The sequence below is a fragment of the Falco punctatus genome (assembly GCF_963210335.1).
Source record: "Falco punctatus genome assembly, chromosome: 3".
Taxonomy (NCBI): Eukaryota; Metazoa; Chordata; class Aves; order Falconiformes; family Falconidae; genus Falco; species Falco punctatus.
Genome location: NC_137582.1, coordinates 117,045,579 through 117,059,632, shown reverse-complemented (window position 1 = coordinate 117,059,632; position 14,054 = coordinate 117,045,579). Strand labels below are relative to the sequence as shown.

At 57.3% G+C, this 14,054-nt stretch overlaps 1 protein-coding gene and 1 long non-coding RNA gene across 12 annotated transcripts in view; one reads left to right on the top strand and one right to left on the bottom strand.

The window, feature by feature from the left end:
• The window catches only part of ADGRB2 (adhesion G protein-coupled receptor B2), a 118,119-nt gene that overhangs the window by 78,986 nt on the left and 25,079 nt on the right, over positions 1–14,054 (bottom strand). The window lies entirely within an intron of this gene.
• LOC308060537 overlaps positions 7,655–14,054 on the top strand; it is a 34,161-nt gene continuing 27,761 nt past the window's right edge. The window contains exon 1 of the long non-coding RNA XR_013926770.1: positions 7,655–14,048. This is a non-coding gene — a long non-coding RNA (uncharacterized lncRNA). The remainder of the gene's footprint in view (positions 14,049–14,054) is intronic.

Below are 14,054 nucleotides of genomic sequence, written 5' to 3'. Positions count from 1 at the left end.
TAAGCAAATGGTGCAGCTAATGAATGTGAAATCGCACCAAAAAGAAAATCACCTGGGATCAAAGCCCCTGTGATCTGCCTGTGCCAGAGCAGTGATGGCTGTTACAATAACCATGCGGCAGGCGCTGGTGAGGGGCTGGTGGTACCAGGACAGCCACCCTGGTGCTTACATGCTGGAGCCAGTGGGATGCAGAGCATCGATGGGTGGCTCACATCCCAGTCCCTGCTCCCCCAAAACCCCTTGTGAGCCCTGAGCCAGCACCAGCTGGGCAGCCCAGGGCAGGCAGCAGCCCTGGCACCCCACACCAGCCACAGCACCCCCATCCTGTGTGGGGAAAAGGCTTTGCACCATCTACAACGCTTGGCCGTGCTCAGAGACAGGGTGGGCGATGGAGGACCCCCAGCATGGGTGATGCCAGACCCAGGACGATCCCCTTGGAGCAGAGGGAGGCTGAGAAGCAGTCAGGCACCCCAGGATCTCAGCTTTGCACTTCAGCTCAGCGTCAGCATCCCTGCCCTGAGCGCCTCTGCCCAGCAGAGATGCCAGTAAGATGCCTGCAGGGATGAAGAGGATAAAAGTGTTCCCTTAAGGGCTCTCCGGGCTCTGGCAAGAAAGGTAGGGACTTTTCCATCCCCTCTACTCTCAGCCCTGCTTGGGAAGCACAGCCAGCTCCAGCAGAGCCTCGTGGGCCAGGAGAGGTCTGTTTAAAACACGGCTTTGCAAACCAGCCCAGAAGCAAGGAAAGAGGCAGCGATTACCTGCCACGTCTTGGTGAAGCGAGGATGCAAGGGGAGGATGGCCCTGCGTGGGGAAAGCAGCAGAAAGCCCTTATTGCACCTAAATTACTGCCAGCTTCTTTGTGTTGCTTTTAAGCAGCTCTTGCTGCAGCCCCATGGGCTTCGGCTGATGGAGGGAGATTATCTCTGCCCGAGTGGTAGGAGGGGATTAGTGACTCCAGGGAGGGAAAAGCGTGGCTCCACACTCAGGGATGGATGGATGAAGTGCTGGCAGAGGTGATGCTAGGGCTGCTGGGCACAGACAGCCCCCTCAGGAGCCCTGACCCCGCTGGGCAATGACCCCAGTGGCCCCCAAGCATCTCCTGGGTCACCAGGGAGAGCAGATACTGGGCAAAAGGGGCTCTGCCAGCTGGTCCCACACTCCTGCAATGCCACAAGAACACAAAAGCACCACGGGTGCCCTCCCCAAGCCCTGCTCGGTGCTCTCTAGGGCAGAGACTCCAGCTGGGTCCTTCTCCAGCCTCCCCTCTGTGAGAATTTCTATTCCCATTTCTCTCCGATGTCACCGAGGTTTGTGGAGGGCAGGCACCAAACCCCTTAGCCAGGGCTCCCGTGAGCAGCATCCTCCAGCCCTATCCCCATCACCGCTGTGAATCCCAGGAGCCTCTCACAAACACGCCCTGAAATCCCAGCCAGGGAGACGTGCCGAGGAAACAGCCAGCTTTCAGGCTCCATTAAATTTATATTTACAACCCCTTTTTATCAGGGCGTGGGTCCCGTTGCTCTGACGTGATGCATCTGGAGGATGCCCACAGCAGCAGCAAGTCCCAGCCATGGAGAGGCACAGAGATGGTGCAGCCTGGGGGGGACACCCCAAGACCACCCCCAAATCCCCCCATTTGCAGTACCAAGACCCATCACCCACACAAAACCCGCATCCCTGGGCTGCCCCGCATGATGCTGCCAGCTCAGCACTAACCACCGCGCACAGGGATGGGGAGAGGGATGGAGACGGGGAGCATCCCTATGGCTTAACAACACACATGTCCCCCCCAGCCCCTCCCCGTTCAAAGGCTTCGCTGCCTGTCGAAGGACTTAGTCTAATCCAGGGAGAAAAATGAAAGCCCCGGCCCCGCAGGACCGAGTGTGCTGTCTGGGGTAGAACTAATAGTTATTATCTACATTAAGCACCACGGCTGTCAGGGAGGAATTAATTTCCAAGCAGAGAGAGATGAAAGTTCCCCATTTTTCAGGGAAATCTACATTGTGCGAGGTGGCTAAAGAAAAATAACTTAAACGTGATTAAAAATGATCCCCATTTTATTAAAAATAATTCTAATTTATCTCTCCCTCCGGCTTCCTGTTTCACTGGCATAAATCCTGGTTACCGGAGGAGAGGCAACTGCCACAGATGCCGGCAGCCAGAGCTGGGACATCCCCAGCGTGGCTCTGGATTTTGGGTACATGCCGGAGAGCCAGGCTGCTCCCTGCCAAGCCCTGACGCTCCTTTCCAGCACGAGAGATGGAAAAGCCAACCCCACTCCCACCCCTCTCAGCCCATCACCCTGCAGGCAGTGCAGCCAGGATGCTGAAATCCAAGAAAAACGGGTCGGGGCGGGGGGTGGGGGGGGAAATAATTCATATCTGGGAGCCAGCGCAGGGTCCCCAGCCGTGCCGCGGGCTGCTGGTAAAGCTGGGCACCGACTCAGCTGCGTGGCCAGTCAATTTGTCTCGCTGCAAAACGAGGATCCTGCTTCACTATCTCGCCAAGATGTTGCAAAAAATCAATTAGTTGCTAATGACATTATAGCATTTTGGAGATATAAAGCTTTACAGGAACGGTAAGTGGTGGTGATACACAGTAATTCAGATTCCAGCGGTGAAATATGGGAGATATTGCTCTCGTTTTATTAGCGGCCGCCAATGTTACTCATCTCATTAAGTTTATTAATAAGCCGATCTCCCCCTAGCCTGGCAGGGTCTGCGATGGAGATGCAGCTCCCGCTGCACGTGTGGCCTGGGGTGAAAGCTGGAGCAATCAGGGGCTATTTTAACCAACACTCCCCCCAGCCACTCACTTTTCTCATCCAAAAATCAAGGGATTTAGTAATCTGTCAGATCAAAAAAAATGCTCCAAAATGGAAATCTTTTGCTTTCCAAAAATGTATCTGTAATAGAAAAAGTCAGGGCTTGGAAGCAGCTGTTTGGCTTTGAGCTTTCGGGCGGCTTTCAGGGTTTGATTTTATTCCTCTTTCATTGCGGCTACGCCAGCAGCGACAGTCTCCGTCCTGCCGGTGCCATTCTAATAATATTCTATTGTTATAGTTAAAACATTTTACTTTCTGTTTAAAGCCTGCAAGGAAGGATTCTCCTGCATATTCAGAGATATCAGCTTTCCCTTTTTCACTGAGATATAACCATTTAAAAAAAAAAAAAAAAAAAAAAACACAACAAAAAAAGCCACATTTCAAAATAACTCCTGGAAAATCGAAAGCCTGCTCAGCCCTGCTGTCACCAGGATCTATTGCACCTGCTTCTCTTCCAGCTCGGATGTAGCACAGGTTTACACACACACACACACAGAAAACATCCCCATGTTTGATGGTGAAGGGCTCAATACACTGGGAGCACTTCCCAAACCCACAGCAGATCCTTTAAAACCTCAACACTGTCCCCCAAATGGGGGAGATGCCCTCCCCAGTACCGTGCCTTGGCTTCCCTGACTGCACAGGCTGGGGCTGGTCCCATCCCATTGCTGGGATGTGGAGTGGTCCAGGGCAAGATGCTGGGAGATCGGTGCCACGGTCACGGTGCAAACATGAGGCCAGGCTCCCCATCCTAATCCTCCTCCACCCCTCATTTTAAGGTTAATGCAGCAAAATAAACCCCCTTTTCTCTCTCTCCCAGCTTTACCTATTTTTTCCGATGCAGAAAACCCAGCGCCTGGGGGAACCGTGACTCCCCAGGTGCCACCACCAGCTCCTGGATCACAAAACCCATCACACCCCAGGGCAGCACCCCCAATCCTGCCTCACCACCTGCTGCAGCCCAGAGCTGGGAGCATCTCCCTGATCCCACCACCCCAGCAGTGGCTACAAGCCAACCTGGTGCTGCAAAACCACCCTCAGCTCCCCATTTTTCCAGGAGGATCATCCCAAAGGCAGGAGGGGGAAGAGGGAGAGGTCCCGGAGCAGCATCCAAAGCCCACACCTGGCAATGTGGGTTTCGTGCCGAAGAGCAGCCCGCAGGAAAGGTCATTCCTCCGATAGCTTCAGTGTTTATTGACCAAGCTCTGAAACAGCAAAATAATTTAATAGCTTAATATATTGGATCAATGCAAGCAGGGGAGGGAGCTGCCAGCGTCACTCCTGCGTGTGCTGGGGCCAGGGGCAACCCGGGGGGGCTGTGGGGCTCTCCCAGCTGGGGATGGGCACCCCCTCACAGTCCAAGGGAAGGATGGGCTGGGAAGGGGCAGGATTTAACCCCAGCCCTGTAGACCTCTGCACCGGGGTCTGCAAATGGGGACCCAGCAAAGCACTGCAGAAACTCCCGGCACAGTGGGAAGGGCAGCAGCGAACGAAGGCGTCGGGCACCGCACAGCTCCACCAGCAGCGTGGCAACTTCCACGGTGTTCAACCCCCTCCTAATTGTTTCTCTTCATCTTTTTATGGTTGTTAATTGCTGCCTCCTCCGTTTACTGTGTTACTCCAAGTGCTGCTCTTAATTTGCCTCTCTTGCTGCAGGTGCTGGCTGTATTATTAACTTTTAATGTGGAGCGTTAGGGATCCGTGAGTTTGTTTTCCTTGTTACTGATGGATATTTAATTGGTGAGTCGCTGCCGGGGTGGCAGGGCCATCCAGCAGGAATCCAATGCAAATACAGTTTTACATTCTTCTGCTCCCTCACCGACTGCCAAATATTTTAAACAAATAAACATGATTGCGTCAATATATCCCCGAATGCAAGGCTCACAGGTGCATGCACGGCCCCACCACCAGCACCCACAGGCTCTCCTGCAGCCCAGCACCAAACTGGGGTGGGATGAGCCCAAAGTTGGTCCTGGAGAAGCTGGGCAGGGGGTTTGCAAGCAGCTGCAACCCCACCAGGGAGCACCCAGCACCCCAGCAGGTCTCCACCATCAGACCCCACCAACACCAGCCTGGTCAGGCGGTCCTGGGAAACAGCTGCTTAATAACGCTTTGCATTAATGTCCCGCAATGCAGACACTAATCAAGAGGCAGCATCTCCCATCCCAGCGGCAATTTAACCCTCACTGGCTGCACGCAGCCGCATCCAGCCTCAGCGAGACGGCTGGTGATCTCTTCCTCTGCGCTCGAAGCCAGGTGCCAGGCTCCAAACCAGCCCAAATCCCACCTCCCAGCTTCAAATCCCAGTGCCTGCAGGTCAGTGCCCACCTCCTGCGCCCCACCGCCATCGGTCCAGCCCATGGTGGGGCTCAGCAGGACCCTAGGGACCCTAGCACCATGCTGGGTGCGTCCTTCCCGGCAGGGATGCCCCAGGGTGCCCGCTCCCCTGCCTGGGATGGGAGATTGACAGCTGCCACTCAGCCGGTCTCTGCCTGCATCTCCCCAAGCAGATGAATATTCATGCTTTCGGTGGTGCTGCGGGACCCTTCTGTGGGTTCTCTCGCCATTAATTATTCATGAAACACCAGGCAAAATGCTAACGGGTTAGCGGATCCTCCGGCACCGGCAGCGTTAGTGACCCTCACCCTCCCACGGCACCAGGGGTCCATGCTGGGAGAGGTGTGAAAACACAGAGGTCTTGGTTCAGGCCTCATCCGTGGGGTGCTGGGGGCACCCAGGGGCTGGCAGGAGCAAGAGGATGAATGGCGGGGTCCCCCCTCATGGTGTGATGCAGGGTGGTGTGACCTTGGCTGGTGACTGCAACCCTCCCACGCATCCAAAGTCCTCAGCCACCCCGGCACAGCCCCAGAACAGCCCCTGCCCCCAGCACCAGCTGGCCCTGCAGCCTGAATGTGCCCCTGCGCGTGGCCGTGCTCTGTCAGCGATGGGGAAACTGAGGCACGGAGCAGGACAAGGCCAACCCAAAGGCAGGGCAAGAGGACTGGCCAGGTCTTGCTGCTTGTTGCAGGCACCTTAACAGCGCCCAGACGCTCGCCTGCACCGCACTGGCTGTCTTAACCACAGCTCACGGCCCTGCAATACCATTAACGAGAGTGGCTGAGCTAATTAAATACCTGTTAGCGCTAAAGTCATTACTGAGGGCAATAAAAGCTGCCTCTAAGCTCCTTGGCTCCTTCGCTCTGCACCATGCCCAATGCCTGCAGCAGAGCTCCCTGCAGCACCCATGGCTTCCCAGTGGCACCCATGGGCCCCACAGGTTGGACTGGGTCCCACAAGTGCCAGTGTGCACACAACACACGTGTGCTACGCGTGCCCCTGCCCCGTGCTCACGACATTTGCCACCAACTTGGGTGGCCCCATCAGGGTCCCCAAAACCACCGTCCCGGCAGCCCCCAGCCTCTGCTCCAAGCCCAGCTCCCCTTGTGCCACCAAATCCTATAGGGATCGGTGGGTGCCCACCCACCCACCCGTGCCCCAGGGCCTCAGCAAGCGGGGGAGAATTGCACTGGTAGACCTGCAACCCCCACTCCTCGTCCGGGGTCCCGGTGGGCAGTGGGCTCATCCTGACACTGGCAGCTCCCGCGCCACGGGGCAGCTGTCGGTAGCTCCGCTCCATCCCGTGCATGGGGCAGCGGGAGCAACGGGACCTTCCCCACCCACCCGTGGCCCTGAGCACTAATGCAAAGCAGAGGCAAGAAAGAAACACCCAGCGAGATAAAAAGCCCAAATTGAGGAGCCAGTTCTGTTCGCCGTAACAAAATAGACATAAAAAAATAAATGAAGAGGGAAAAGCAGGAGACTTGTAGCTCCTCCTCAGGGTGGGTGACCCCAGCAACGACACGCACCGTACCCAAAGCCGGCTGCAGGCACGGCTGGTGAGCACCAAGCACCATGCCCTGGGTGGCCACGCTGCACCCACGCCGAGGCTGCACCCACGCCGAGGCTGCACCCACGCCGAGGCAAAGCAATGCCTCTATCTCACCGGCGAGATGCATCAGGAGGCTGAGCCAGGGGAGAGGGGGGACTCATCCTGCACCCCCAGTACAGGCTGCAGAGCCCTGGCTGGGTGCTTGAGGGGGTCCTGCCCGCCAGGATGCTATTGCTCACCCTCACCCTGCCTGGCACCATTTAGGTGCTGCAATCTGGGTCCTGGCAGAGTTGCTCTTTCTGCTCCTAAAGGGAGACTCCCCCCAGTTTGTTTGTTTTTTTTTTTTTTTTTGGGGGGGGGGAGTGCTCAGGTATTAGGGAAACTGAGGCACGGAGCGATAAAGCACAAAGCTGTCTGGACTCACCCTCCTGGCCATGGTTGTCACTGGTCCTGCTGCTCCACGGATGACACAGAGGGCTGGCTCGGCTCCCCTGAGCTGCCTGCCACTGCCCTAACCCTAACCGATGCTCAGGTATGTCGGTGGCCAGAGCAGTGGGAATTAATTACCCACCCAATTAATCCTCACACTCCCATCACTGCTGCCCTGGTGCAGGTGGGCTCCCAGAGAGCCACGGGCTGTGTGCTGGGACCCCTCACTGGGGTTTTGCGGGGATGCTGCCGGTGCCGGGGGGCTGTGCCCCTTCGGTGGGAGCTCCCTGCCCTCTCCAGCAGCAGAACCCCCTTTGCCAGAGCCAGCTGCCCAGCAGCTTGGCAAAGCAGACACCAGTGAACCCCCCCCCCCCCCGGCTTTGCTTTGCCCTTAGCTGGCTTTGGAACCTTGACCAGCACGTGTGCAGTGAATTTAGAGGGCTTAGCTCCCACCCAGATAGGCAGCTGGACAGCCCCACAGCAACACAGTGGAGGGACTGGGGCTGAACACAGTGGGGGGACTGGGGCTGCTGGCCCCATGCAGGGACCCAGCTGCTGCAGGATTGCCTGGGGAAGGGGTGGAAGTTGGGGAATATTTAAGCCCTGCCAGTAGCACCCCCCCAAAGCAGTCTGGAGCAGGGAGCTGGGACAGACAGGGAACCCAGGGACCTACATGGGCAATGAAGGGGCTGTGGCCAGGGGCTGCATGGCCAGGGACACTTCCCAGGGACACTTCCCAGCTGGCACAAAGCAGGAGAGGCTCTTGCATATGCTCAGGTGGCTCATTAATAGCCCATCCTCACTAAGGAGCTTGGCAGAGACAAGGAGGGATGAGTCTGAAGAGAGCCCTGGGGAGGGTCACCCTGGGGGGCCATGGGCAGTGGAGGTCCCCACAATGTTCCCCCTGGTCCATCCCCGTTGCCACCTGTGCGCAGTAGGCAAAAATCAGGAGTCCCAGCTGCTGCCTTGGCTCACCGCCGCAATGGCATCCCCGATCTGTTGCCACGCCGTGGGGATGACACCCTGCCATCTGCCTGCAGCCCAGCCCTGTCCCCATGCCACGGGGACCAGCCCGCAGCCTCACCAACGTGTCATCTCCAGAGCCACTCAACCCTGCACCCTCCACGGACACCTCCTGCCTGCCCCACACTGGGGAACTGGTCCCCACACTGGGGAACTGGTCCCCTTATGCACATGTTCATCCCTAACCCAGCCTGGCTCTTTGCACAGGGGGTTTCCATCCATGCTGGAAAGCCCCGTCTGGGCCAGCAGCCTGCAAGGAGCAACCAGCCTTGGTGGACCACCTGCTCCAGGACCCCCGGCTAGCCTGTGGACAGAGGGGTTTGATGCAGGACAGAGCCAGGGCTGGAGGAGGAGGAGGAGGAGGAGAGGGCAGCCTGCCTCTTTCCCGCGCTCCCTCCTTCCCACTGGAGATGCGACGAAGGCAGCAGCAGCACTTGCGTGTCCCAGCTCACCTTCCCGGCGTGTTTGATCTTGGCGAAGCCTTGGACTGATGCAGCTCCCTTCTCCCACACCCCACACACACCACCACCAACCCCCCCCCGCAGCTTTTCTTAGTTTAAACACATGGACGCATGAAAAATAAATGTTGCTCGGGAAAGACAGCGGCAGAGGGCTGGGAAGCAATTAGCATCCAAAGAGGCATAATTAGTGCTCAGAATGCAAGCGGCAGAGAAGAAATAAAGTAGCATTCGGATGCAATCAGGGTCGTGCCTGAATTACAAACCGTTAACTGAATTGCTAATTAAGCACAGTGTGTGAATCACGTCTTATTAAGGCCTCAGCGCAGTCTGCCACCCGGGACCGTGGTGGGACGGAGGGCTGATGTGGCTCACGGGGCTTTTGCCGGCTGTGGCCCTCCCTGGGTGGCAGCATGGTGCGATGCTTGGTGGCACGGTGCCATCCTCGGTGCCACGGTGCCACCCTCGGCACTGCCGTTCGCCAGGAGGGCAGATGCCACGTGCACAACGCCAGGTTTTGGGGACAGTCCTCACCAGGACGGTAGCAGCCACCATGCTGGCTCTGAGCATGAGCGTGCCCACAGCAGGGCCATGGAGCGTGGGGCAACGGCTGCCTGCTTGGCTGTTAATTAATTGTAATTAGCAGGATTCGCTTCATTTTAGCAGTCTGGGCAAATATTTGCCTCGGGAGCGCTGGCATGCTGGCTCCCTGCAGACCACACTGGCTCCTGTGGGGATGGAGCTGGAGGAGCCAGCGTGGGAAAGAGCAGGAGCATGGCTGGCCCCTGATGTCCCCCGAGGTCTCCTGTGGCCCTGCAGGATGCCCTGGCTGTCACCTTCGCTTCCCCCCTCACCATGGGGGCGAAGGCAGGCTCCCAAGTCCGGCCGCTTCCTTTGGGGGACCCCCCCATGCCATCCCACATCCCACATCCCACACCCCACATCCCGCATCCCCACATCCCACGTCCCACGTCCCTGCATCCCCACATCCCTGCACTGTCACCCCTCACATCTCCGCATCCCACGCGGGGCAGGGCCTCCCCCACTTATCAGCTCAGCAGCAGCAAGTGCACAGAGAGCCCGATCCACGGGGGAGGGGGAAGAGGATTAATTATTCAGATTTTATCAAATTCAGACATATCGTTATAAAGGTCTAACAAGCTCCTGCTTTGCCCAGGGGGGCAGCTACCCTGGCTGCCTTCTCTTTTGCTTTCTAACCCTTTCTCTTTTTTCCCCAGAATTGTTTTTATCTTCACCTTGTCATTTCCTTTCTGTTTTCCCCAGCGTTTCAGCAACACTCCTCCCTGGTGCGTCTCTATAAGCCCGTGTCCTTGCCGGATGCCCTGATATCCCTCTGCAGCGGGTACCGAACTGCCAGGGATGCTCCGCAGCTCCGCTCCATCCACACTGGGCTCACCAAGGGCCAGGATCCCCCAGCCTTTCCCTGGAAGGCAAGCGGCGGCCCCGGCAGTTCCTGGTCTCCAGCCTGGTGAGCATCTCGCCAGCGCTGGGATGAAAGGCAGACGGCTTCGCTTGAAGCCTCGCAGTGGGGAAAGGTCTTTGGAGCACCACGGCGATCAAAGGGAGCTCTTCATCTATTTTAATAAGTCTCTGCTGAGGCACTGCAGTCGGTTCAGTGTGAGGAAGGGGCTTTCCGGAGGAGATCAAAGCCCCACGTGAGTGTCAAAGGAGTGGGGGGACTTGGAGGAAGGAGAGCAAGAGGAAGGAGGGTAGGAAGGCAGCAAGGGCTGGGAACAAAAGGAGATGGAGAGGCCAGAGATGTGGCTCCGAGTGCTGGTTGGAGACTCCACTTGGCGCTTCCCTGCTGCCTGGGCAGGAGCAGACAATCAGGGGAAAGCGGCTGCGGGGCCAAGGGTGGTCCAAGCCCCTCTGCCCTCGGCCACTGTGGCAGCCAGGAAATGTCCAGGCTGGTGCCAGCCACCCCGCTCAGCACCACCACCCCATCCCAGCCGCTCCTGAATCCGGGCACCGCAGAGCAGCCTCAGGGCCAAGTGGAACGGGAGGGGGACGGAGGGCTGAGGCTGAAGGGCAGCTGGCGGCGACATGGGCAGGTGTCCCCTCTTGCCACGTTGGCAGGAGGCAGAGAGCCACGGGGATGCTCCCAGGAAGGGACCAAAGGGTCACACCAGGTGCAGGTGGAGGGAAGGTCCCTCCTGCCCATCAGGGCCACTCGCAGGTCCCCAGGACCCTGCCCAAACACCAAATCCTGGCTCATGAGGGACACCAAAACCAGCAGAGTGGCCTTGGGGCGCAGCATCCCAGGGCCGGTCCCTGGGCTGGGATCTCTCTATCAAGCTGCAATAGCAGGAAAAAACACAGCGAGAACAAGAGTAAATGTGTGCAGCCCGGGCTCCCAGGGAGAAAACGTGCAGCAAATGAAGATGTGCAGTGCCGGAGCGTTTATCACTCATCAGCTCCAAGATGGGACCTTTGGAGATGAAAGCTCTTCTCCTTTCATGAAGGATTTATCAAGTTTTGTTTAAAAATCACCAAGGCAGATTCCCTATTTGGATAAGCCTCTGCCTTGCGCTGGATTAATGTCCCGAGCCAGGGACTCACGGCTGCCTGGGAACAAGATAATAAGCAACAGCAAACAGAGCGATAAGGCACGGCGCAGCACAGAGAAGTGCTCTCCCCGGCCGGGGCAGCCCTTGCCAGGGCCATGCGTGCCGTAGATATCGGGAGGATGCCTGGCAGGGGAGCACATAGCCCCAGCTGTCCCTTGGCATGGGGCAGGCACGATGCTGGATGCTGCAGCAAGGGCTCAGGTGCAGGCAAAGCCCAGGGACCACTGGAGCCACGGTGATTTCTCATGCCCTTGGTCCTTTTGGGCGGTTGGGTGGGTTTTATTGTTTTTTCAAAGGAGAGAAAATGCAATGAAACCTCTCCCTGCCGCAGGGCAGGCACCTGGCTCTGCAGCAGCAGTGCAGCGGAGCTTCCCAGCCAAGCACTTGTCACAGCACAAGGCAACACGTGGCTGGTGTTCCCCCAGCCCTCCTTGGGAACGGCTCGGCTGCACCTCGCTGCCAGCACAGCTCAGCCCAAGCAGAGCTGGAGCTGCTCGAGCCTGGCAAAGCAATAAACAACCACAGACCAGCTCCTGCAGTGGGAAAGCCTGGTGAGGGGCTCGTGCCGGTGCAGTAAAGGGGATGCACTGCACAGTGCACAGGGATGCTGCTCCTGGTCCCCATGTCTGGGCTGTCAATGCATAAAATATCCTAGGGCATCCCTGGGAATTCCGGGGCTGCAGGCTGGTTCTCCGTGAATGGAGCAGCCACACATCCCCACGCATGGGCCAGGGCACCGGTGATGCCTTGCATCCTGCATCTCTTCCCAAAGCCAGAGGGAACGTGCTCGCACCCCAGGGAGAAGCTGGCAGGGACCCAGCCCTGCCCGGTGGTCCTTGGGCTGGTGGCAGCAAGACCTTCTGCTCCCAGGGCTGTGGCTGTCACCCCTGCGAGCCCGCAATGTCCCTCCTCACTGACGGCTCAATTATCAGCATTCAGCTCCTGTTTGCCCGCAGATCCTGTAATCAACGCCTGCATGTGTATTCTGGCAAAATTAATCATAATTGCTGAAAGCAAGACACATTGCACTTGTAACTTTGGTCCGTTAATTAGGATTCTGTAATTGGATACAGCACTCCCTGTAAATCCAATTACCTGGGATTAGAGCGGCAGCAGCAGGGCAGCGGTGCCTGGGCACCAGGAGCGGCACCACGGAGCCGGGGTGGCTTTGGCAGGGATGCAGCTGAGGTGGCCACCCCGGGCTCCTTCCTACCCCTCAAACTTTATCCCAGCCCTTTTCTCCCCCCCGGCACGGGGGAAGGTCTAGAGGAGCAAATGCCCCCACATGAAGAATCAGTGGAATGATGCTTCCCACCGGCAACCAGCCCAAACCCTGCGCCAAGCTCCTCCGACAGTGGCCAAATTTCGGTGGAAAGCAGCAGCTCTGGAGGAGCCCGGCGGGAGCTGGAGCACATCAGCCCAGGGGTGCAGGAGGCAGCGACGCTCTCCCAGCCCCGAGGATGGGCATTGCCTGAGCCCCTCCATGCCTCTCCGCCAGCTGTGCACCCCCAAATCTCCCCCAAACCCTTATCCCCATCCTTTAGGAGCCTCAGGAGCCTCGCCAGCCCCCAGCGAGGCTGGCAGGACAGCCGCACAGCTGCTCTCCCCAGGTCCATAAAGATTAAATTACAAAAAAAAAAAAAAGGAAAAGATTTTTTAACTACACTGAACAATCATCTCTTTTAATATCCATAGATAAAAACTGTAATTGTTTCAAGTGAGAGCTAGGTAATTTAGGCTCCGTTTTATGGTGTTTTGGACTATAAAGTCCCCGTGCTGAAATCTCCTGGCAGGCTGGTACAAAAGGCTAGGTTTGTTGGGGGTTATTTTTATTATTTTATTTAAAGTTAGTTGGAAAATATGAAATAATTACCCTTTAATTCAAGGTGTCCCCAAGGCTTATACTGTCTCAGCTCTCAGACTGCCTGAGGATTATGTGAAGCACAGAGAAAGCAGATAAAGGGGTAGAAGCAGCCACCCACTGCCCCAAGCCAATGCCCGGCTGCGCACCCCCAACACCCCCATTTATTTAGGGCCTTTTCAGACCAAGGGCAGGTCTCACTGAGGACAGCGCTGCTCTGGCCAGGTCCCAGCCCCAGGGAAGGGTCTGCATGAGCTTCACCCCTGGAGGAAGCCACACGTGGGGAATGGATGGGCAAAGGGATGGTGCCCCAGCAAGGGGGCACGCCTGTACATCTGTGTGCATGCGGTGCATGCCCATGCAGGTATGTACACAAGGCATGCATGCCTATGCAGGCGTGTACACACACTGTGCATGCCCATGCAGGTGTGTACACAGGGCACACATGCCCGTGCAGCCATGTACACACGCTGTGCATGCCCATACAAGCGTGTACACAGGGCACACATGCCCGTGCAGGCATGTACACACGCTGTGCATGCCCATACAAGCGTGTACACAGGGCTGTATGTACACAGCATGCTTACAGGGCATGCATGTCTGCAGATGTGTACACATGCTGTGCATGCCCATGCAGGTGTATACACAGGGCATACATGCCCGTGCAGGCATGCACACATGCTGCGCATGCCCATATAAGCATGTACACAGGGCATACATGCCCATGCAGGCATGTACACATGCTGTGCATGCCCATGTAAGCGTGTACACAGGGCACACATGCCTGTGCAGCCATGTACACACACTGTGCATGCCCATACAAGCGTGTACACAGGCCATGCATGTCTGCAGATGTGTACGCATGCTCTGCGTGCCTATACAAGTGTGCACACAGGGCACACATGCCCGTGCAGACATGTACACATGCTGTGTATGCCCATATAAGCATGTACACAGGGCACACATGCCCATGCAGGTGTGT